Consider the following 25,349-nt stretch of genomic DNA (forward strand, 5'->3'; position numbering starts at 1 on the left):
GTAGTAACTGTGGGCCCCTTATGTTTATATCTTATGGTTTAAGGGATGGTTTGATATGTAAATTATGGACAAAAAGTGTCTTTGGAAATAGATATTAGGTGCCTCCCTGTAGGGAATTCCAATTACGATAAAGATTTAAAGTACTGTACAATACAAAAGTGTTGGATGTGACACTTGGGAAGTGGTACTGTAGTTGGTTGAACACGTGGAACAGGAAACAACCTATCATACAAATGTGGGGGGGGGGGGGAGTAGACTTACTTTATTGAACACGTTAAGTGGTACAGAAGTAGTTAGTTGAACACGTGATGATTAACCAAAAGGTATGGTAGGTTGATCATACGATTTCGGTTACACAAATTTTTTGGTTAAAATTCTGAGTATGTTTATTTACCAAGAAAAAATGAACTCATATGTTATACCAAAAAGAGTATGTTTATTTCAAAAAAAATTTTGGTTACAATTCGAGCATGTTTATTTACCAAGAAAAAATGAACTCATATTTTTTTGTCAAATTTTTTTTTGTTAAAATTCGAGTATGTTTATTTACAGTAGAGAAAAACTGACAAAAAAATTTGAGAAATTGAAAAACTAGTTTGATTGGATACACTTTGATTGCGAAAAAGACTTTATGTATACAATAAGTCAAGCCGTTTTGACCTTTTGGAGATGGTAAGTCAGTGTGATATCCATGTTAACATATGTTTTAAGATATAATAAAACATATGTTATCCCGCGTAACATATGTCTTTAATTAGAACATAACATATGTTAATCATGTTACAATAAATTTATAAAACATATGTTATCCAACGTAACATATGTTTTTAAATAGAACATAACATATGTTACCCATGTTACAAATAAATTTTTAATAAGATATAAAAAATCTTTCTACCTAACGTGACATGCTCTAGTTGAAAATAAAAAAAATTCATCTAAAAAGTAATAGAACATCCAACGAAAGTTGTAGTAACTAGTTGTTAAGATAAAGGTTTTTTTTATACGGGATACCTTTTTATAGTAAATAAAATTAAAAGTGTATTCGGATTCATTAAAGTTTAAAAAAATATGAATGTATATTAACAGCTTGCATTTCAAAAATAATATCTATAAAATATAATTCCAAAATAAACTACAAGAAAAGGAAATATTAAAAAAAATATTCTTTCTTATCCATGTTAAGTTAAAGGTTTTTTTATACGGGATACCGTATATAAATATTAAAAAAAGACAACTGAAGTTACAAAAAAGTCTATTTTTAAAACATATTGTAATAGGGACCCTGTTGTAATATCTTGTACTTTAGGAAGTACTTAAAAAAGTCTATTTTTAAATAATCACAACCATTATTACCCAAAATGCATTATATCTATCCTTCAATAGTGGCCCAGCTTGACAGCTTGACATATTGTACTATCTTGTACTTTAGGAAGTTAGATAATATTATTTTCAAGTTGGTATTCCTTGTAGGGTCACACTTACCTCGTTAACAGGTCTCCTACGTAGGATAAGACATGTCAAGTAAAGATAACCTATTACTAGGATAAGACAACAACACAACAATACGCATGTACGATGCATGTTAACCAGGAAAATTAACTTTAATATAACATCATTTTACGAGGGAAAACACTAGTCATTATAGTAAAGTTCTTCTGCAAAAGTAAACTATCTAAGTACCCGAACCAAACTAAAACTAAACTAAAAATAAGAGAAACAAAAAGAACAAAAATAAAGTTAAAACAACAATAAGAATATCCCTTTTGCGTATTTGACGTCGCAAAACTTTGACATCATCTTCAAGCTTGTTTTTTTATTTCAACAACCCAGGGATGATTTGCTTTGAACAGTCACACATAGGCTGATCTAGCCAAACAAAATAACCACACATGTTCTCCTAGCTCCTGCAGTTTAAAAAAATAAAAACAAAAAATAAAAAATACAAATATAGTGTGGGTTTCATAGTTATGCAGACAAAAGACATAGCATACCAAATGAGGACATGAATAAAAACGGCGACCAGGATTCAAATCAGTCCAATACGTACGTAAGGTGGCAACCATATGGTAGTAGCAAACATACATATTGATGAGTCTGAGTTTTGGAATGTGCTTTTTGATGGCAGCCGTGTGGAATGTGTTTTTTGGAATGTGCTTTTTGGATGGGTATTTAACAACAACTCAAACTCAGTGGAGGGAAAAGTAGATATGTCAATTATTTGATTTACATGATGGGGCCTTGACACATTCCCCAATATAGTAAAATAAGTAGTCACGAAACAAAATTCATGTGAAGTATTACAATTAACAAAACAAGATACGAACTTAACATAGGGAATGAACAAAAGTACAAAAACATAGTAAACATACATTGGGAAACTCATTAAGGACCACCTAATAAATTTAAAAAAAATTAGAAATACCGAACATAAAGTGCATAAAGTTAGATAGTTTCAAACATCTAAACTGAGGGTCTCACAAAACTAACGAACAAAGTAGAAACGTTTGCAACAGTGACAGAAGTCAAAAGACGGTGTCGGGTATGGAAACAGAGTGGTGATGTTAGGTAGGGGATTGTCAAAATCATAGTAAAACAACCATTCGTCATCATGATGTTAACCGCAGCCAGGCCCGGCTATAAGGGAGGGCCGGGTGGTCGACGGACCCAGGCCTGACATCCCGATAGGCCCGGATTTTTTTTATAAAATAAATATTTATATATTTTTATGAAAAACAATATGTATATATAATGTTTAAACTTAATTACACAACCACTAGCTGGGTTTAATGGCAAATATTTGTGACTTTCAACCAAGAGGTTGTGAGTTCTAACCTCACTTGAGACATTTAAATCTATTTTTATAAAAAAAAAAATTTTGACGCAACCAAATCATAAGGTCCAAAAAATTAAAGATTATTTAAAAATTAAACTGTTTAAACCCAACAATATACCTCTTTTAATTAAGGCCCAAAAAATTTTTCGCCTTCGGCCCAAAAGTTTTTAGCCCTTCTCGGAGCCAGGCCTGACCGCAGCAACTTGAATTTCTTATGCAACTTTGATCAACTTTGGGCCTCTCAACCTTCGGGGTTTAGTACTAAAAATCTTCACTTTTTGGTTCAACGAAATTTGGGTGAATTTTGTAGGAAGGTAGGTTCTCTCTTTTGACCACAGGTTTAAAGTACATTCTGGAAGACAACTCGATTTTAATCTTAGAAAGAGGAACTAATCTATGTCGAGGTGCGGACATGATAAAAATTGGAAAAAGGGATGTTGAAGAAACAAGAGTTCAAGTATCTTCATCTCCTTTATATAATGAAAAGATGAAGGAGGTTAGATGAAGATGTGATCTGTTAATAAATATGGTGGTAAATTTAAGTCCAAAGGTCAAATGGTTGTTAAGTCACAAAGGGTAGAGAAATAAATTTATTTAAAAAAAAAGGTAAGAAAAAAGGAAGTTGAAAAAAAAAATTAAAATAACCATTAAACAAACTTGCAATGTCATACATGATCCCTAGGTAGTAATTAAGAAAATAAGAATCAAAACATAACATGCCCTTCTATGAAATTTATTTATTAATCCCACCATGAACTACCTAAACATTGTCACTGGTTTCTGGCTCTGCCAAAGACTTTTTCTTCTTGTTCTTGGGATTTAGAGGGCAATTACGAGAATCATGATGAACATACTCACCACAGGTACGACATAACCGTGCGACTTTACCTGCCTTCTCGACAATTTTCTCCGACTCACCCATCAATCGACGAACCTTGCCACATCCTTTGGTCCGAACAGCATCTGGATTCTCAATAAAATCATCACCTTCGTTGACACTGCCAATAATTTCTTCAAAAACAGATTCGTTGTCATCTACGGCATCCGCGTTTTTAAAATTTTTTTCAAAGAAAAAAGATTTTAATTCTTTACTCTTCATAGCAAAAGAGTTAAGACCTTCAGAGTCAACCCTCAACATGTCAACACACTGACTTACCATCTCCAAAACCTCAAAACGTAAAACACTTTGAGGGTTCGAATCTACACTAAAATGATTTGAAATTGAGAATACACTTCTAGGTAGAACATCCCGTTTCCACCTATCACTCACATACTTCAAGATGATCTTTTCAACTTTTTTAATTCTATAAACACAAAACACATGGCAGCATAAAAAACCAATACGAGTGAATCCCATACAAGAACAAGATGCTGAGTTATCAGCAGGATCAAAGTTAACCTGTATGATAAAAATAAAATGTATGATTATAACATATGTTAACGTAGACTTCACTTATAACATATGTTTTGAGGTTAACGTATAACATATGTTAACAACCAAATTTATGTTAGAGTGACCAAACTTGATCCTTAACGTACCAGAAAAACGTTGGTTATGTCCTTCCTTTTGTCCAAGTGTGTCACGGAATATAAAACATGAGCATCAACAGATTCAGTATTTGTTACGTAACAACAATACTTCCCTTTCATTCTTTCCTTTCTAACTTCATTAAAGATGGTTTAAGTGTACAACTCAAATGCATGTTTCTCTATTTCTTCACCAGTGGTACTTTTAAATGAAACAGATGAAGTCTTGTACTCACGACTTCTTTGAGAGTAACGTTGACTGTCTAGTCTAGACTCCATACACAGCATAAATTGGACAAGAGTGTTAGCGCTAGTTGAGTTGACTTTAAATGTTGCATTAGAGCTTTCACAACGAGATGTAGTCTTCATCAAACAACAAAAGGGGATCTCTCGAAAATAAGCAGGAACCCAACGATCACGGATCTCAAACATATCATTCAACCACTCATTGTCTTGTAAACCAAACTTCTCAATAAGATAGTGCCATTTGGACTCAAATGTATCAGGGGTGATAAACATATTCCAAACCAAACGATGTAGTCTCGAACGTACGTTAGTATTCTCAATAAAATCACCAGATACCTAATGTAAAAAGAAACAAAAACATATCAAATAGACAAAAACACAGATATCAACAAATAAATCAACGCTCAAATTTAAGATAATAACCTTGGCCGGCAATTTCTTCATGATGTGCCACATACAAAGCCTATGACGTGACTCAGAAAATACCTGAACTATTGCTTGCCGCATAGAAGGATCCCGATCACTTAAAACTAGCTTGGGTTGTTGGCCATGAAAATTAAAAAAGGATTGAAGCAACCATTTGTAAGAGTCGATAGTCTCACTACTGATCAAGGCAGCTCCAAAAGTAACACATTATTTGTGGTGATTTACACTAGTAAAGAGAACAAATATCATTTTGTACCAGGAAAAGTAAAATTTGTTAACACTTAAAAAATATGTTTTAAAGATAAAAGTACATAAGATATTGAAAAACAAACCGTGAAATCAAATTGGCTAACCTATTTGTCTGATAGGTGGCATCAAAAGCCAAAACGTGACCAAAAGTTTTATAATTCAACTTGGATATCTCATCAGCCCAAAAGATAGATCTTAACTTTCCATTTTCAACTATAAAATCAAAAAGGAATTCGGGGCAACACTCATAACGATCTTTCAACCGGTCAATAACTAGCTGTGAATCCCTATCACCTATGAAAATCCTCATTCCATTATAAAAGTTCTTGAAATCAATAGGTGTACCTCGAACGTTATGATGACCACCCTTTATTGAGACAAGTCAACGATGAGCAAAAGTAGGACCAATTCTATTTAAACTCATCTGGTGGATAAATTTTTTGGTTGAGAATGAAAGCTTTCTAGATATCTTAGTCAAGTCACGGTTAAAAGTGTCAACAAGACAATGATTGTCTACAAACTTAGACAAAATAAAGTTACATGTTTCACGAAAAAATGAAACACCTACATGAGCCTTGAAACCAGTTACGGTAAATGTCTTTTGCCTGACATACATTGACGGTTCAGACATGGAACCAAAGGAACGTTTGCTTTGGGGGGTACCGTACTTATTACACCTCAAATACTTGTGTGTAACGACACCTTTCCATTTCTTAGTCTAGCCTTTGCGGACCGAAAAACCAGATTCTTCAGCGTACTTATAATACATAGTAACAACATCTTCCCATGATTTAAAAAAAGACCCTTCAATAGGTTTTAAATTTTTATCAATCTTTAGACGCCAAAACTTCGAACCATTAGGAGAATAATAAACATAATAAGCATCCTCTTCTTGAAGAATTGTTGGTTCTATGGAAACTGGAGATTCCACATCTGTTTAGCCTAAGGATGTTTGGTTGCTAAAGACATTCTCTAAAAAGATAAAAAAAAACTCATTTAAAAATATTAGACAAATAATGCTTGAAAAAAAAAGGATTTTTAGTTATAAAAGCATTAAAACAAATGGATTAGATTAATAAAAACTAGACTTACAACATTAATATGAGTTAATGAATACTACCTTGACTGGTGGGACTAATTAAGTGGTTCAGGAAAGTATTTGAAGTAGATTGATCAACAGGTATGGTAAAAACTTGTCTGCTTGAAGTAGTTAATGTGAGATCATCAACGTAGCCTGCTGGAACATCCATCACAATAAATGAAGTGTGGGTGAAGGAAGGTGGATAACATTAATGGCGAATCTTAAAAATTGTGTTTACAAAAGAAGAGGCAAACATAATATAAGGGGAAAGTATGAAATGACAATCTAGTGAACTATGAAAAGACAACAAAGGACAAGCAAATATAAAAAAGATACTCCAACAACAATAAAATAAATTAAAATAAAATAGGGGGGGGGTACAAAGGAGGACTTCAATCAAAGTGTTTGTATAAATAAATAATAGGTTTCATCTACCAAACTCACACCAACATCCAATTCAGATTTCAAGTAAATACATTTTACTCTAACACAAACAAAAAATATATACAAAAATGTATCTCAGCCCAAGTACACCTCCAGTGGATGTTATTGAAAACAAAAGGTGTTTTGCACTAAATCTTGCAAACAATGTGGTTGACCAGGCTAACCAGCCGGTAGAAACTGGAATTGACCAAGTTGAACCGATTGGTGGGATTAAAAATCAGCCACAAGTACACGAGAACACACATGAAGACGACCACCCTGCACCTCCACCTCCTCCTCCTACTCTTCGACCCACACAACAAGTACCTGATTGGGCAGAAGGGTACGAAACAGACCCCGGGGCGAATACGAACCACCAATCCACTCTCCTCCACCTCCAAAACCAGAACCAGATGGTTACGACTCTGAACCCGACCCCTTTTACTATGTTAGTGATTCTGACGAGTCATGGGACTACTACAATTAGGGGAGAAAATAAGTTGTTTAATGTTTAATTATGTTGCATGTTTATTTTACGTTTGTTTATGTAGAAGAAGGAAGGAAGAATAGCTTAATGTTTAATTAAGTTTAATGATGTAACTCGACTCAAAGTTTGGTTTGTTTTATTATTTGGTAACCTATTTTTACATTAATCCACAAGGGAAAGTAATTAAATCTCAAAAAATACATACAGTCAACCATAAATGGAAAACAAATAAAACAATATACAAAAAGGTCATATGTTAATAAGCGATCTAAAACATATGTGAACATGTAAAAGCCATACGTTATTCATTAATAAAAACACAACTTATCATGTTATAATAAGATAAATGTCATTCAACATATAAATACCATACTAGCAACATGTGACAACATTAAGGGGAATACAGAAAAATAAAAACTTTGAGGTTTCTAGAAATGAGCACCAGATTAAAGCTACAAAATACAAAAAACTAAAACAATAATGATTCCTTACCCATAAAACTTGAGGTGATACATCATGAGTGTCACAATAAGCATTCCTCACCCGTCAAACTTGGATACGAATCATAATCATCACATAAAACACAAAAACCAAATTCTTGGGGATTAGGAGTAACCAAATGTTCCAACTATTTATTTCAAATTCTTGGGGATCACGTGTACTTCATCAGAAACTTGATAAACATCGAGATGGGTGACTGCGGAAAGTATGATGTATGTAGTACTTTTGGATCCATTTTGTTTTTAGATTATGTTTAAATATGTGTGGACAAAAAGTTTTTTGGAAAATTGAGAATAAATAATATTCAGTACAGTAGAGAAAATTAAGGACACCAAAAAATTAAGTAGAAATGTAAAACGTACAAAACGACAAGATGTCACATAATTCTCGTATGAGTACCATACATACTTGGTTGTGAAAACACTTAAATAAAACTTCTAAGCAGTATTAAACCTCATGAGAAAAAAAGAACCGCTGATTATTTATTTCAACTAATTGCGAGTTTATGTAGTAACAAACTTTTTGGATTGGTTGTGACCAAACTTAAACAAACTTTTAAAACAGAATTAAAATATAGACAAAAAAGTACACGTGATTATTTGTTTCAACAATTTGCGAGTTTATATAGTAAGAAAATATTTGGGAAATAGAGGTGGTTTAGTTTGGTTTGACAAAATATTTGGGAAATATAGGTGGTTTGGTTTGGTTTGACAAAATAGTGCTAGGGGAACATAAATTAAATAATAAAATGCTATTAGATGGGACCTTGTGTGGAATACGAAGGACAAGAAGATCTTTGGGGAGGTACAATATAAAGTGTGTTGGGTAGGGGGAAAGTAAACAAAACCGTAGATGTGACATTAAATTTGTACCATGCTTAGTTGGTTGAGAAAAAAAAAGTTAAACAATTAAAATAATCCTTAATCAATCAACAAAAAAAAAACAAAGAAACAAATTATAGTGAATAGGGTCCCAAGGATCCCTAAGGTCCCATAGTTAAAAAACTAAGAAGAAGAGAAAAAAACACAAGAAAACAAAAGTGAGAATCGCAAAACTTGGACATCAACTTGAAGCCTGTTTTTTTTTCAACAACCCAAGGATCAACAACAACATACATAGGTTAAGAGCATACTATAATAACATATGTTAACATATACTGAACATATGCTACCATAAAAAGAACATATGTTAATTCCAAGTTCAGTTCATTCAACAACAACATACATATGCTACCGTAATGAACGTATGACAACATAAAGGGAAATACAGTCAAATAAAAATAAAACCAACAACAGATCTAGATTACATTAGTAAAAAAAGATTTCAACATTACAACTGCAAATACCAAATAAAAAATTAAAGTAAAAGAAACAACATAAGAACGTGTAAGGCCCAGTTACCGATGCCTCACATTTGGACGTTGGATTTACTCATAAACGCAGTTCTAAAGATCAGAGTTAATTAAAAACCTTCGCGGAATAATATAAAACATCAACCATTCGTTACAAATATCCATAATTTTGTCTTTTAAACATAACATAAAATATAACATTCAAAACATCATGACAATCTTCAGATGCCAGCCTCTCCAATCCTGCCATGTGTCCATCTCAACCCAGCTGCCTCAATCTGTTAACCTGCATGCATACTAAAAGTCTGCTACGCTGAGTGAGTTCTAGTTAATCACATAACTTACTTTACATACACATACGTTCCCGAAGGTACGCATTACATACATAATCTGTACTTCATTCATCCATACACATTTATAGCTAACCTTACGTTATAAAGGGGCATTACACCCTACATACCTCGGATTATTAGATTCTGGTACCCTCCATCCTTGGATATCATTAGGGTCCGGTCTCCCTTCATCCTCGGATATTATTTGGTTCCGGACTCCCTTCATCCTTGGATATTATTAGGGTCCGGTACCCTCCATCTTCGGATATTATTAGGGTCCGGTCACCCTTTCTTCCATACCATCATACCATACATTTCTATATACATAATTGTAGTTTCATACATACATACATACATCATTCATTCTTCGTATACAACAATTTTATCATCAAACCTTTTTCGGGCAGTACATGCAATATCCGAAGATCGTTCATGTACTGACAACAGTCAATCATACCTTTCACATAAAACATATATGGCATACACTTATCACTTAGGATATGTGCATTAACTAATCACATCGAGTATGCACACAGCCCCGAAAACATAACAAGGAATGGGGCTAGAAACTCACCTGAACTCGGTTACGTTCACTGTTAATCGTTATTCCCTTCTTGAGCTGTGCACGACTAACTGTATAACAATTATATGTATCAATAAACTATCACTACACATATTGTCTTTCGAGTTTAATTATTACCCTCAACGAACGGGGGTCCGGGGGCAGCGCCCCTGGCAGCGGGGTTCTAGAGGCGGCAGACCCTAGCGGGGTCCAAGGGGTAGAGCCCCTGGCTGGGGTTAAGCTGCCAGGTCAGCTTGGAAAAATTTTATTTCCAATAACTGTCTTAACACATTTTCCATTAGGATTTTAATTTATTTTCTAATTCGTTAAGTCATTCTTCATAATGAATTAAGTCCAATTCGCTATCTGATTCGTTACCTTGTATTTATGAGCGGACATAAATGTAAGCGAACATACATGTTAAGCGAACTTAACTTAAGCGAACTTAACATTCAGCGAACTTAGCTGTACGCGAACTTAACCAGTAGCGAACTTATACGTTAAGCGAACATGTCAGTGGGCGAACTTGACTGGCGAACTTGCTTGTGGCGAAGTTATCTATGGGCGAACTTGCTTATAGCGAAGTTGTCCAGCGACGGGATGATTTTCATCAATCTTAACAAGCATCATGCGATTTTTATTACCCTTTTTATGGCTCGACATCTCCAACTATCGTTTCTTAACCGTTTTCGTTCATATGTAACCCGTACATACTATAAAGCTTGAACCTTTAAGCTTAAAAACGTTTGATGCGAGGTTTAAGGGTTCATTTAATCGAACCGCATAGGTTTGTGGGTCCATTAGCTTCGTTTTGGCATCAAGTTTACAACTTTACATTTCGTTTATACCCGATCTATTCTCGTTCTAAGTTTCAAGGCTAAACGCTTATAAAAACATAAACTTTAAAGGGTCAAGAACATACCTTAGTGCTCATTTGGATCTCGTTTAACTTGTTTATGAACTCTAGATCTTGTATATAGCTCGTGTAATAAAGATCTACACGAACTAGCGTCCACTTGATCCCGAACCTCGCTCTACTCTCTCGGTCGTTTATATGTATAGTGATATGTGTGTGTTTTTGAGTGTGTGTAGGCAATTATGGAAAGATGGAATGAGAGTTAGGGTTTTAGGATGGTTTAAGGGGGTATTTATATCCCTTAAAGCCCAAGGACCTAAGGCCCATTATTCTTTAATCCATTTTAATTAGTCCAAGTCCATGATCTTTTCCTTGTTAGTATTAATTACTTATTTAGGCCCAATAACTAAACGCGACTTTATTTTATTAAATATGAAAATTTAGGATGTTACAGAACGTAAGTAATTAGGGTGATACATCAGGACTGTAATCACCCCATTGGTTATAACGAACTGGACTTAGTCGAGCTTACTGCCACAACAAGCATTCCTCGCCCATCAAACTTGGATATGGGTGGTCAACGTCACACAACACGCAAAAACCATAATCTTTACCAACAAGAGGAATATCATTTTCTATTGTTAAGTCTACAGTGGCCGAAGGAGAAACAGTTTTAACCTCAGATGTAAGTTGATGAGAAACATGAGAAGCATCCAGATAAGGGGACAGCTGAGATGTATGATTAACAGGTTGAACAACTGGAACAACATCAACAGACAAAGAAATACCAAGTCTTGGATTAACAAGTTCAACAACTGGAACAACAACAGCAGACACAGAAAGATCAACGCTTGAAGATTGACTATCAGAATAAACGTATGTTGTTACTTGATGTTGTTTCTTTAACGGAGATAACCCTGAAAAATCTAACAGTCGCTTAGCTTTGGAGGACATAATTGAATAAAATGTGAAACTGGGAAGAGATAATGAAAATATGAAGATAAAGAGAGAAGATCGGAACATTTGAAGAAAATAAAGTCATGATTTGACATGATGGGAAATGATATAATCAGAAAAACCGGCAAAAAGGAATGAAGAAGCTGAAAAGACTAAACTACCCTTCTAGTTAAACAACTATTGAATATATCAAGTGGACACATGGCAACACCACAACCACATACTTGAGTTTCCAGGGTTTTCTCAACTGGAGAGGGTTTCTGCCATATACTTTCCCTATATATATATATATATATATATATATATACAGGGGAGGCTTGGAGGGTGTGCGAGCCGCACCATCGACTGGGGCACATAACTTTCGGGGGCACAAACTTTTTTATACATATTACATATATATGTTTTTTGGTGTTAAAAGTAAGGTTATTTGCAATGGTTTATGAGATAAGTACATGCTCAGAATAGTTTCTACTTATACAAAATTGGTCGTAAAAATTGTAACCATGTACATTAGCGAATAAAAATTTTTCGTTAAGGCCTACGGGCCTTTTTATTTTGACTCGGCCAAGGTATTAAAATTCTCGGAGACGGCCCTATATATATATTGTTTTAATCTGAGTTGAACAATGTATGCCTTGACTCATCCTCCGTGGACGAACCTTGCGGAGGAACCCATAGGTTTTCGGGGCATTGGATTCTCACCAATGTTTGCGTTACTCAAGCCGACTGTAACATCCCGAAATTTCTAAAATAACATTAATTATATTATTTATTGTCAGTGAGGAAGTTTTCTCGGGTTAGCAGGTAAATACTAAAATAAAGTAGGAGTTACTACGAGTCGGGCTTGTGTTGGGTTAAGTAATATGGGTAGTGGACTTGGGTTAAAATGGAAGGAAGATATACCATGGGCTCAAGCCCATGACCCATCATACCTTCATTTTGCCTAAATCATTCATTTACACATATCCCATACACCACCCAAAACACTGTAAGGCCCCGTTACCGGTAGCTCTACTTTCGTGTTGGATTTACTCATAAACGCAGTTCTAAATATCAGAGTTAATTAAAAACATTCGCGGAATATAAAAACTTTAATAAAACATTTCATAACAATTCAAAACTTGTCTTAAACAACCAACTTGTCTTTCGAAAACTAAGTAATTAAAACATAATACGCCTTGAGCCTTCCGATGCCAGTCTCTTATTCAACGCCACGTGTCCCCTCAAGTGAGCTACCTCATCCTACTCACCTGCGTGCATACTAAAAGTCAGCTACGCTGAGTGAGTTCTAGTTAATCATACATTATACAATACACACAAACTTATATTCTTTCATTCATACTCATACTTTCTTTTGTACTAACTTGCTTTCATATCTTACGTTATAAAGAGCATTACGCCCTACATTCCTCGAGTATTATTAGGGCTCGGTACCCTCCTTCCTCGAGTATTATTAGGGCTCGGTACCCACTTTCCTCGAATATTAGTAGGGTTCGGTTCCCTAGTTCTCGAATATTAGTAGGGTTCGAATCCCTCTTCGTTACCATACAACCATACATCATACCTCGAGTATTATTAGGGCTCGGTACCCTTTTCGTAACCATAAAACCATACAACCATCATTTCCTTCTTTTATTAACTTTATCACGTTCATACACATAAGCATACATATCATACTTACCTTATATATAGCGTTACAACCTGACAGTACGTGCAATATCCGAAGATCGTTCACGTACCATCAAGCAATCATTCATAAATTTCACATTATTCACATAAGGCATACACTTATCTCTTAGGATAAGCGTATTAACAAACATATTGAGTATACACACAGCCCCGAAAACATAACACATAAATGGGGCTAGAAACTCACCTGGATCCTGTTACGCTCTCCGTTAATCGTTATTCTATTCTTGAGCTATGCACGGCTAACTGTATAATATTTACATGTATCAATTAACTACTACTACTCATGTAGTATTTCTACCTTTATATAACCCACAACGAACGGGGTCCGGGGGCAGCGCCCCTGACAGCGGGGTCTAGGGGCGGCAGCCCCTAGCAGGGTCCAAGGGGCAGAGCCCCTGGCTGGGGTTGAGCTTATCATTAAGCGAACTTAACATTAAGCGAACTTACTGTAAGCGAACTTAACGTCATGCGAACTTATCATCAGCGAACTTGTATTAGGTGAAGTTAGTGTTCGGCGAAGTTAACCCTAAGCGAACATATGCCAGGAGAAGTTGTTGCTAGGCGAAGTTATCATCCAGCGAACTTAGCTTTGCAGGCGAAGTTGCCTACCATGAACCTGCTTACAACGAAGTTATCCAGTGACGGCCACTGGTTTGGTTTTAACTCCGCTAATCGGCTATATTTCAACGTATAAACCTTTTAACCGTCCCCGTAAACATTCCCATAGCCAACCTCGGACAAGACTTGACTCGGATAAGTGTAAAGTTTGGACCTTTAAGCTAGAACGTTTAACACTAGATCTTAGAGTTCCATTTTAACGAGCCGTTTATGTTCTTGGGTTCGTTCGGTTCGTTTTAACATCAAGTTTATAACTTTACATTTTGTTTACACTCGATCTATCTCTGCTCTAAGTTTCAAGGTTAAATGTTAATAAAAACGTAATCTTTAAGGTAAAAGACGTACCTTTAGTGCTCGTTTGGATTTCGTTAAGCTTGGTTATGAACTCTAGATCTTGTATATAGCTCGTGTGGTAAAGATCTACTACAAGCTAGCGTCCGTTTGGTCTCAAATCCCTCTCGTCTCTCTCTCGGCCGTAATATGGTGAAGGATGTGTGTGTTTTTGAGTGAGTAGAGATTAAGATGGGAATGAATGAGGGTTTAGGGTTTTAGGTTGGTTTAGGGGATATTTATATCCCTTAAAGCCCATGGACCTAAGGCCCATTCCCTTTAATCCATCTTAATTAATCTAAGTCCATGATCCGTTCCTTACTCGATATTAATTAGTTAATAACGCGAAATCACTTAAACGTAACTTTCTTTATTTAACGTTATAATATTTTAGGATGTTACAAACACACACTTAGCTCTCTCTCATCCTACTTTCTCTCTCTAGCCGAAATAGAAGAAGAAACCGAGCATCAACCCGAGGTAAGGTTAGTATGATGTTGTATGAACTCAAACCCATTATATTTAGTCACGAAACGATGAGTCGACACCGTTAAACCGTTAAAGTCATGAGATCCGGATGGAATCGGGTATAAACCGAGCCTAAGATGAGCTTAGGGGTCACCCTAGCTCAGATCTGGATCGAACGGGACAAAAAATGGTGAGAATGGTGGTGAAATAAGCGAGATCTCGCTTTTTCGACGAGATCCCGTTATTCCAGCAATGGAGGCGCCGGAAAGGCGGCGCCGGAGAATCTGGTACGAGGTTTAGATCTTGTCAGGGGATGTTCTGACCTAACCCTAGTTCGTTAGCGGGGACGTGACGAACCAACCTTAGTTCGTTAATGGAAACATAACGAATTAGCAAGTAATTCGTTATGACCTTTTGTTAAGCAGAGATAACGAACTAGAGACAATTTGTTATGATTGATTTGTTAACAGGAGCTTAACGAAATAATCTCAATTAGTTATGTTAAATCGTTAAGGAATGAATGACGAACTAAACCCAGTTCGTTAAGTAGTTCGTTAAGGGAGAACTGATGAATGAACCCCAGTTCGTTAAAGTCCAATTCGTGCAAGGACCAGTTCGTTATAATAGTCAGATCGTTATAATGAATGAGTTCATTCGTTAAGAACCCCATTCGTTAAAAGACAGGGTAACGAACTTGAAGTTTGGCAGTATTACAGATTGGTCCCTGGAATTAGGAAGGAATGATATAATTACATAATAGTCATTGGACTTTGATAATTATCGAAAGATACCTTTAAAGGTTAACGAGTAACGATTAACTAACCGGTAATGATTCAAAGAAGTAAAACCGGCTTAGACGCGTAAGGCTAATTAAGTAGAAATGAGAATGGCTAGAGTAGTATTTGATATTCAACTATTAAACAGTTAGACGAACACGGCTCGAGAAGGAATAACCATTAACGGAAGAAGTAACCAAGTTCAGGTGAGTTTCTAGCCCCACTTCCTTGTTATGTTTTCGGGGCTGTGTGCATACTCGATGTGATAGTTAATACACTTACCTTAAGTGGTAAGTGTATGCCTTGTATGATTTATGTATGATGATTGTTTGATGATGCATGAACGATCTTCGGATATTGCATGTACCGTTAAGTGATAGTTAAAGGTATGATTGATGTGTATATATGATATATGAATGATTGATTTTCGTACGTGAACGATCTTAGGATATTGCGCGTACTGTCAGTTTATAAATAAAGATATAAATGTCATACGTAATATATGGATGATGTATGAACATTATAAATGAACACTTGTCGGGGCGTGAACGATCTTCGGATATTGCACGTACCGACAAGGGGTATGACTGTTAAACGAAGGATGTAAAGAACGCCTAGCGTGTTCTTATGCTACAGTGTACTTATTGTACATATATACAGGTACGTGAACGGTATGTAAGTTCTAGACATAGTAAGTTAGGGCGGCAAATACCTCTAACTTCCGTTGGACATAGACTTGGCATGTGGTGGCGTAGTTAAGGACTGTGGGCCTTATACGTGTTATAGATGTTAGATGGGAACGTAGTTAAGGACTGCGGACCTTATACGTGATATTGATGATAGATGTGAACGTAGATAAGTATGGTGGGCCTTATACATATTATAGATAATAGACGTCAACGTAGATAAGGACTGTGGACCTTATACGTATTGTAGATAGGCCCCAGCATAGGAAAGGACTGTGGACCTTATATGTGCTGTATTTGTGTTGTGGTAGCATAGGGGAGGACTGCGGACTTCGTACGTGCTATGGTTTAGGTTGCAGCATAGGAAAGGACTGTGGACCTTATACGTGCTGTATTTGTGTTGTGGTATCATAGGGGAGGACTGCGGACTTCGTACGTGCTATGGTTTAGGTTGCAACACAGGGAAGGACTGAGGAACTTGTGCGTGTTGTTAATATAGGATGGTATTGGGAATGACTGTGGAGCTTGCACGTACCTGGTGAACATAGGTAAGGACTGCGGACCTTTTACGTGTTCACGACCTTGAGTACAGGTATAGACGGCGGACTATGAACGTACTCTCGGTAGACTGAGGTTAGTGATTGTAGATAAGTATGTATGTATGTATGTATGGTAGTAGGGTAACTGATTAAGTATGGGTATGTATGTATGTATGTATGTATGATATACGTATGTGTTGTATGTCGTCTGATTAACTAGAACTCACTCAGCGTAGCTGACTTTTAGTATGCACGCAGGTGATCAGGCTGAAGAGTTAGCATGAGGATGGCACGTGGCATGGATTGAGCGGTTGGCATCTGAAGATGAAAGAAAGGATGTTTTAAATATAATGTTTTATGTTATGGTTTTAAAGAAAGGATTAATGTTTTGTACCGAATGATTAAAGTTAACGTTTCCGCGAAAGTTTTAATTAACTCTGATATTTAGAACTGTGATTATGAGTAAATCCATCGTCAAAGTGAGGCACCGGGAACGGGGCCTTACACCGACATTCTGGCTTCCGCTTCTTCCACTACCGCTCGCGCGGGTGCTTCACTCTAAGGCGGAGCACTCCCCTACCGATGTATTTTTACATTCCACAACTTCGGCAGATCGCTTAACCCCGTTCATCTTTGGTGCAAGAGCACTCGATCAGTGAGCTATTACGCACTGTTTCAAGGTGGCTGCTTCTAGGCAAACCTCCTAGCTGTCTCTGCACCCCTACCTCCTTTATCGCTGAGCAGTCATTTAGGGGCCTTAGTTGGTGATCCAGGCTGTTTCCCTCTCGACAATGCAGCTTATCCCCATCGTCTCACTGGCAGACCTTGACCCCTGTTATTTTAACAATATTGTGAAGTTAAGACATGATTAAGCTAATAATATCCAAGTCACACGAATTTAATTATTACTTTACATCTTGGGATTTTTGGATTGTCATATATTATTTATTATATATCTTAAAATACAAATTTCGTTACACTGCAATCTAGATAATGGTATCTTTTATCTTTCTAATTTCGTCACACAAGAGTGGCTTGAACATTATGAACACATGGAGAGTTGCTTGAACATTATGAACACATGGAGAGTTGCTTGAACATTATGGATGCATGAAAAGTTGCATGAACAATAATGGTTAATATTTCAACTTTTCTCTCCTCTATGATTTAATAAATAATGTAGTGTTTACTAAAACTTTTAACTTACTTTTAAAATGCATGTTTGAATTAAAAAAAGGGTCAAAAACGGCAAACATTATATTTGTTATTACCAAATTCAAAAGGTTATTTTCTTTTAATTTTATTTAACTACTAATTTTTATCCCTCGTATTACAAGGTTATCATACATTTATTCGTTTCTAATATTTATATATATTTTATGGATTTTAATTTTATTTATTGTAATGAATTTAATAATATACTTATTGTTTGATGATGAAAGAGTTTTACAAATAACTGAGATGTTATAACCCGGTTTAAAAGCTATTTGGGTTTGGTGAGACCCATAACCCACCTATCTACTATTCTAATAACGTAAAATAATTGTGACACGTGTCAGTTTATGGTTAAACCTCACAACTTTTTTTCCTCCAAAACTAAGATCTTAGTTAACCATAATACATGTACATATTCACTTTCCTTTTACATTTTATTTATAAAAAATATTTATATATTTTTATAAAAATAAATATTAAAATATTATTTTACTATATATTCCAAAATACTTTGTGAAATCCAAAATTTAACAACAAACCATGTTTGTTAAAGTTTGAAAAGAATATATAATTTCAAATGTTATCATTAACATATTTTACTATGTATATTGTTGAAAATTATAAAGAAAAACAAAACTGGAACATGCTTTCATTTTACAAAGTATTTTTTTTAATTATTAAATCATAAATCTATGCTTAAAAGTTGATCTACTTTTTTAAGATCAATCCGCTGCTGCTCCTGCTGCTGCGACTGTCACTGCCAATGCCACTACTAATATTTTTGTAAATTGTCATATATATTTTAAATTATAAAAATATGCTTTAAATCTATCAAATTATTTTTCGGTTAATTTAGTAAACTATATATTTTTTTGGTTAATTTAGTAAATTTGTACCAATCACTTTCATATATAACAAAGTTATCATATTTAATTTCTTGGTATTTTATTTTATCAATGATTGTTTTGGGTTTTGTGGAACTTAAATTTGGTTTTTATAGTAAAAAACTGGTAAATAGATTGTTTGGTACAAGTTAACTACATTTGGGTCAAAATTTGTTATGGGTCAAAAAATGAGAAATGGGTATCTCGTAACCAACCCTTTGTAATAAAAAACTATATTAATTTCCATATAATTTATAACACACATGCTGACTTTTCATGTCTCCCTAAATCATATATGACGCAATTGACTTTCTCCCTAAATGTTATTAGACACGAAAATTACAGTTTGAAATCTTATATGGAGAATCTGAAATCAATCACATAATTTCAAGCTATTCCATCCATCAAATCTTAGTTATGTCGATTTATCTGTAAATACTTTCATGATTTCTCCAAAACTCGTTAATAAACCTCTAAGGTTTACAATTTGTTTACCTATTTGATTTTGTTTGAATTTATGATAATTTAGGTTAACATCTTAAATTTTTTACAAAACTACTGGTTTGTTAAATAGTAGTTTCTAATTTCTATCACTATATATGTGTTTTATTGATGATTATGTTACATTTGCTCAATCTTTGTTCCCATAGGGTTCCCATGTAATTTTCAGATTGGGAAAAAGTTAATTAGACTTTAGAACATAATTTATTTGATATAAATGTTACGCTTATGACTAATTTTGAGAACCAATAACGATGCATTTGTCAAATATGTCTACTTTGTTGATATAACCGATGAAATGTGTAATAGGTTTTCTTTTTTATATCACAAGTGAAATGATGTTCCAGATCTATATAATATTTATTATTTGTGTAACTAACTTATCTACAAAGTTAGCATATATTATTTCTTGTAAATAGTATATAAGTAAAATAAATAGATGAATTCATTTATGGATAATTATATGTATTTCATAGTTTAGAATGGGTAACTATTTTGTTAAGATTATATTGGTTTGTCCATTTATCATAATCAACTGATCATTTTTTTTTGTAGTTTATCATATTTTGTTTGTAAATCAAACATATATAATTTAATGTTACTAGCATAAGGAGATACACATCTACAAACTTTTTCAACACGACCAAGTTTCTTTAGAGTTTTGGTGTATCCCGAATGACTTTATATGGAAAACATGTTAATACACCTGAATCAAAATATTTGATTAATGATATTCTTTTCTTATATAATTCAAGTGTTACCAGCTAGGCATGTGTTATCATTTATAAACAACTTTTTTTTATGATAACTTCATCGTGATTCTTTTGTACTTTGTAATTTATTTGACACTATAAATCTTTATATTCATTTATTAAAATCAAAAAATTATATATCTAACCCATGTATCACACTGGTACTAACCTAGTTTACAAATAAAGTAATATGGTGGTTTGAGAGAATATATGTCATGCCCCGACTTAGGGCATATAATTATGACCACGAGTTGGTACATGTTTTGTAAATATATTAAAGTTTTATGGGTTAATTTTAGCGGAAGACATTAGGTTTGTTTAAAATATTACTCCCTCCGTCTCATTTTAAATGTCATGGGACCCAAAACACACAAATTAAGAAATGTTTGACCATTTTATTTTATGAGCTGTAAAATGACAATAATGTCCTTTAAGTTATTATGGCTAAAAACCATTTTTCTTTCTTGGCTAAAAAATGACATTTAATAGTAATGGCATAATTGAAAATTGAATTTATATGTATAGAAATGACATTTAAATTAGGACAATCAAAAATGGAAAAATGGACATTTAAAATGGGACGGAGGGGGTAATTCACATTGAAAATTTACTCGGGGCTTTAAACACCCGAGCATCGGTTACAAAATATTTGTTTGTATTGCAAGCATTTTCATTTATCAAAATCGAGCCATCTTGTATTGCGAGCTTTTATCTTTATGATAACTCCAATTCTTGCTATTGCTTGCTAATACTTAGTTACCTGCAATGGGTGGGAAAAATACATTAGCTATATGCTGACGAACACGTATGACTCTAAAAATATTTAAAGTACAGTTACAATTCATATATAGTTTTCTGTACAAACTCAGCAGAAAGTATTTCATTCCTGGGATTTGTACCGCTACCCTACACACACAAAAGTGTCCCTCGAGCCACTAGCTCCTAATGGAGAACTAATTATGACTGTTAGCGCGCGTCCACGTAGCATTTGACTGTTTAGGCTAGACAATTATGTATGGATCCAGACACAAGTGTAATCGGTCTGAGTTGCTTTTATTTTCTATCTTGTATTATAACGTTTTAGAGATCACGTAATCTCATGTAAACGTTTGAATGACTCTTTAAAATAAACAACCCATTCATCTTAAAGAGTATAAATGTGTTTTAACTGTTTGTATAGGTTTAACGTATCCACCTGTATCGTTGGTGTGCGTTTGAAAACCTTCTTGATTGTGAATGAGAATGATATTAACCTATACATAAATAGGTTCTTATAAATATTTGGATGGTGTTTCTTGATGCTATTGCCCTTGAGCTTAACCTTGATAAAGTTTTCAACTTTGTCTTTGAATGAAAATACTTGTTTTAATGTGACATTTGATATAACATGTTTTTGCTTAATAGGTTCTAACACGTTTGTGAGTTTCTCCAGGTAAGTAAGAATTACTTTCCTTTGGCAAAAACTCACTACCAGTAATATTATCCCCCTTACAGTTACTACATGCTTGTCTAAATATAACTTTATTAACATTACTTCGTCAAGAAGTAACGTTTTATGAAAACTCTTTATGAATGTTATAAAATCTTTTCAAGGTTAAAGTCCATAGCCTCATCTAATGTCTAAGCTATAACTTGAATAGCTTAAACATAATGCGTAATTTATTTATCGAACTCTTTACTAATGTTATAAATTTTGACCACCGCTCCAAATTATTGCCCATAATTTATTTGATAGTAATAAAAAAGGTTACATATAAGATGGTAGAAAATATACATCCATATTAATACAAAACCAACTTTAAACAAGGCACTAGAAGAACCATATAAGCAAATGTATTATACATTCTCATAGTTCTCTATCCTTCAAAGTTAGTTTTGCAATAAACGTGTTATATATATATGCTTCTACTTGTTGAACTCCATTACCCAGCATGTTGAGACAAAACACATCTTTTTCATCTCACGAAATCCAGCGAGTTTAGCCAAAGATTGAAACTCATCTTCGGTGCGCTCTTTTCCTCCAGTAGTGTGAGTCATCATGGTGAGATCCAAATCAGTGATCGCTCTCGTGAGATAGCTTGTATCAGGTATAAAGGGAATAATTTTTTCTACAATAATTACTTTCCCATCTCTAGGGAGAGTGTTGTAACACTTCTTTAGCAACTTCACACAATCATCATCACTCCAACCATGTAGTATCCACTATATATATCATAGTTTATTTGTCAGTTAATATATTATATGTGTATGCAATTATGCATGAACCTGTGTGTAGAATTGCATACCTTCATGAAAATGGCATCACCTTTTGGAACATTTTGAAACATATCTCCACCGACATGTTCTATACCTACACATGCATATAATAAAATGGAAGTATTTCAAATAAGACTCAATTCAACTTAAATTATTACTGTCTAGATTCATATGAGCATACCGGGATAGAGTGGCGCCTGTTTTATCACTTGTGGCAAATCGAAATTAACGCCCTTAATGGTCGGGTACTGAGTTACTATCATATTGAGTGTGATTCCTAGACCACCACCAACATCAACTAGTGATTTGAGGTTGTTAAAACCATGGTAACACTTGAGCATATCCTTGACGAGGATAACAGATGTATCCACCATAGCCTTGTTGAAAATCGCATTTATTTTATCATCCAACGCTGTTTGTTTGAATCTGCCTGTTCCATGAAGCCTTTCAATTGGAGTACCACCTTCGAGCACTGAATCTTGAAGTTTAGACCTTAATTGGTCCATAAACGAAAAATTACACATATTATGCAAACCTTTATACACATACACAAGTAGACAACTTATTATTTTTATAATAACGCATATGCATAATACATATATAATTACGCACAATTTGTAAAAGTTGGTATACCAATTTACCCTTTTGTCCTTTATGTTTATGTGCAAAATTGATGAAGTTTAAGCTATTTATGATCTCATCATTGATTTCTTAATCTAAATTTCATGGGTTAAGGATCCATTGATTATTAATAAAATAGCTACCAGGTGTCAAAGGACGAATGATCTTGGTTCATCTCCAGTAATGATCCTAAAGACGCCCCATCTTCGTTTGGGATAAAGTGTTTAGCAACGGGCGCAAGTCCATAAACTCTAACTGGCGTAGAATCGTGGACCTGTTGGCTGCAAGTGACGATGGAATTGCTTGCAAGTGACCGAAGCATACGGTCAAGCATACTAGGGGCATTTGGGTTTGAGATTGACAAACGGCGTGCAATCTCTTGAGCCGAGAGTCAGGCATCTGGGCCCGCCTCGGCCATAGTCTCAAGAACCTTGAGCTTGATTGCATTCAACAACGCCTTTGGCAATGTGGCAGTGGAAATAAGTTGCATTGCGTGATTGAAGGTTTCCTCTTCAGAGTGTGACATGATTTTTGCTTTGGTAATTAATAACGACTTTGTGTTTGATCTCAAAGAAAGCTAGCTTCCTTTATATAAATAAATATAGAACTAGCCAGATGTTAGATGTATAAGGAAACAAGTATTACTACAACTCTCCCACGTTGCATCAGATTTTCCAAGTGTTGATTTTCACCCGTACGTACGTATGAGGCTATTTGCCACTTCTCAAAAGAGTTGATGGTTAAATATATAGTATCATTTTTTAGCCCGCGTGCTACGCGGGTTTATTTAGAGTGTTTTTGTTTTAATATTAAATTGAATATATAATTTGTTATATTATATTAATTAATCTACATGGACTATGGTTGTCGCTTTTAATGTTATTTTGATTATAGTTTTTTTCGGTTGAAATGGCTATATTTATTCTTGGGATGAAGTTTAATTTCAAGTATATTTAAAAGCGCATTGTTTTGTTCTCTCTCTCTATATATATAATTGTTATTTTATTTTGGTTGATGTTAATTTTATTTTTTGGACATAAGTTTGAGTAGATTTAATACATACATATTAGTGCGTTCATCACGGGTACGAAAGTGTGTTTAGAATTAAGACATTTGCAATGATTTTTTTTTTGTATTAAAAGAATTGTTATCTTTACTGTTTGCATGAATTTTGGTTTCGGATTTTTAGTTGGTTAACAATCTTGTAAAATTAAATATTACTATATGTCTCTATATGATTTCAAAAAACACTTTAAATGATAACATAATTTCATCGAGCAGCTAGCGGGAACCCAACAAATAGTTCTAGAAATCAAGATCCAAGAGAAATTGACTTACATGAACCATGCTTTCAAAAGGTTGATTCCAACAATTTAGAATTTTACATTTTTACTTGTGTTAAAAAGTTGTTCAACTGCTCTAGGAATCCCTCTAACATCCTCATGAAACTCTCCATTATGTATAAAAAGTATGTCAAACGGTTGAAATTGGACATGCATAACGTATATTAATTTATAAATACATACATAATGCATATAGTTTTACTTTGAAGTTAACAGGACAATATTTGACCTTAAAACTTCATATTGATTCTTTAAACATGAAAAGGAAAAACTAATAAGGACATTAGTGTTTAAAACGAACGACTGGATGTGAAATATGGCGTTAAATGCATGCAAATTATAAATCAGTTTTAACCTGCGATGCATTTAACCTCAAAAGTCAAAGTATTGTAATCTTTCCCACCTTCGCCTTTCATTATACAAGTTTTTCTTGTATCAGTTTGCCCATAAGCAAAATTGATCCAACTATAGCCCGCAAGAGCTTCTTTAATAATCGGGCTAACCACTTGATCATACATATAGTTCACTCACAGCAGCATATGCTAGAAACTTCAGAACTCTATCACCCGCAACCTCTTAATCGAAGAAACAAACAACCTGCCAACCACATGTCTAAAAGAAAAAGAAATACATCAAATTTGAATATGAAACATAAGTTTTCTATTCAATTTATTGATTTTTCAAATTACTTTAATGTGACAAATTTATTTAGTAGTTCTACTAACTGTTGTAACTACTATGACTTATGAACATAAGAATTATGTAAGTTGTCAAATTTACAAAAGATTTAGACTTCTCTTATAATTAAATAACTTACTTTGACAAAAATTGGTA

General features: G+C 34.3%; 2 pseudogenes; both read right to left on the bottom strand.

Moving 5' to 3' along the window:
- Window positions 1–3,596: 3,596 nt before the first annotated feature.
- On the bottom strand, window positions 3,597–6,053 carry LOC143619245 (protein FAR1-RELATED SEQUENCE 5-like; annotated as a pseudogene).
- A 16,135-nt stretch (window positions 6,054–22,188) lies between these two features.
- On the bottom strand, window positions 22,189–25,033 carry LOC143619247 (caffeic acid 3-O-methyltransferase-like; annotated as a pseudogene).
- Window positions 25,034–25,349: the final 316 nt, after the last annotated feature.

The sequence above is a fragment of the Bidens hawaiensis genome, unplaced genomic scaffold, assembly GCF_021521415.1.
Source record: "Bidens hawaiensis isolate Kalapana, Puna unplaced genomic scaffold, B.hawaiensis_p1.1 tig00002423_1, whole genome shotgun sequence".
Taxonomy (NCBI): domain Eukaryota; kingdom Viridiplantae; phylum Streptophyta; class Magnoliopsida; order Asterales; family Asteraceae; genus Bidens; species Bidens hawaiensis.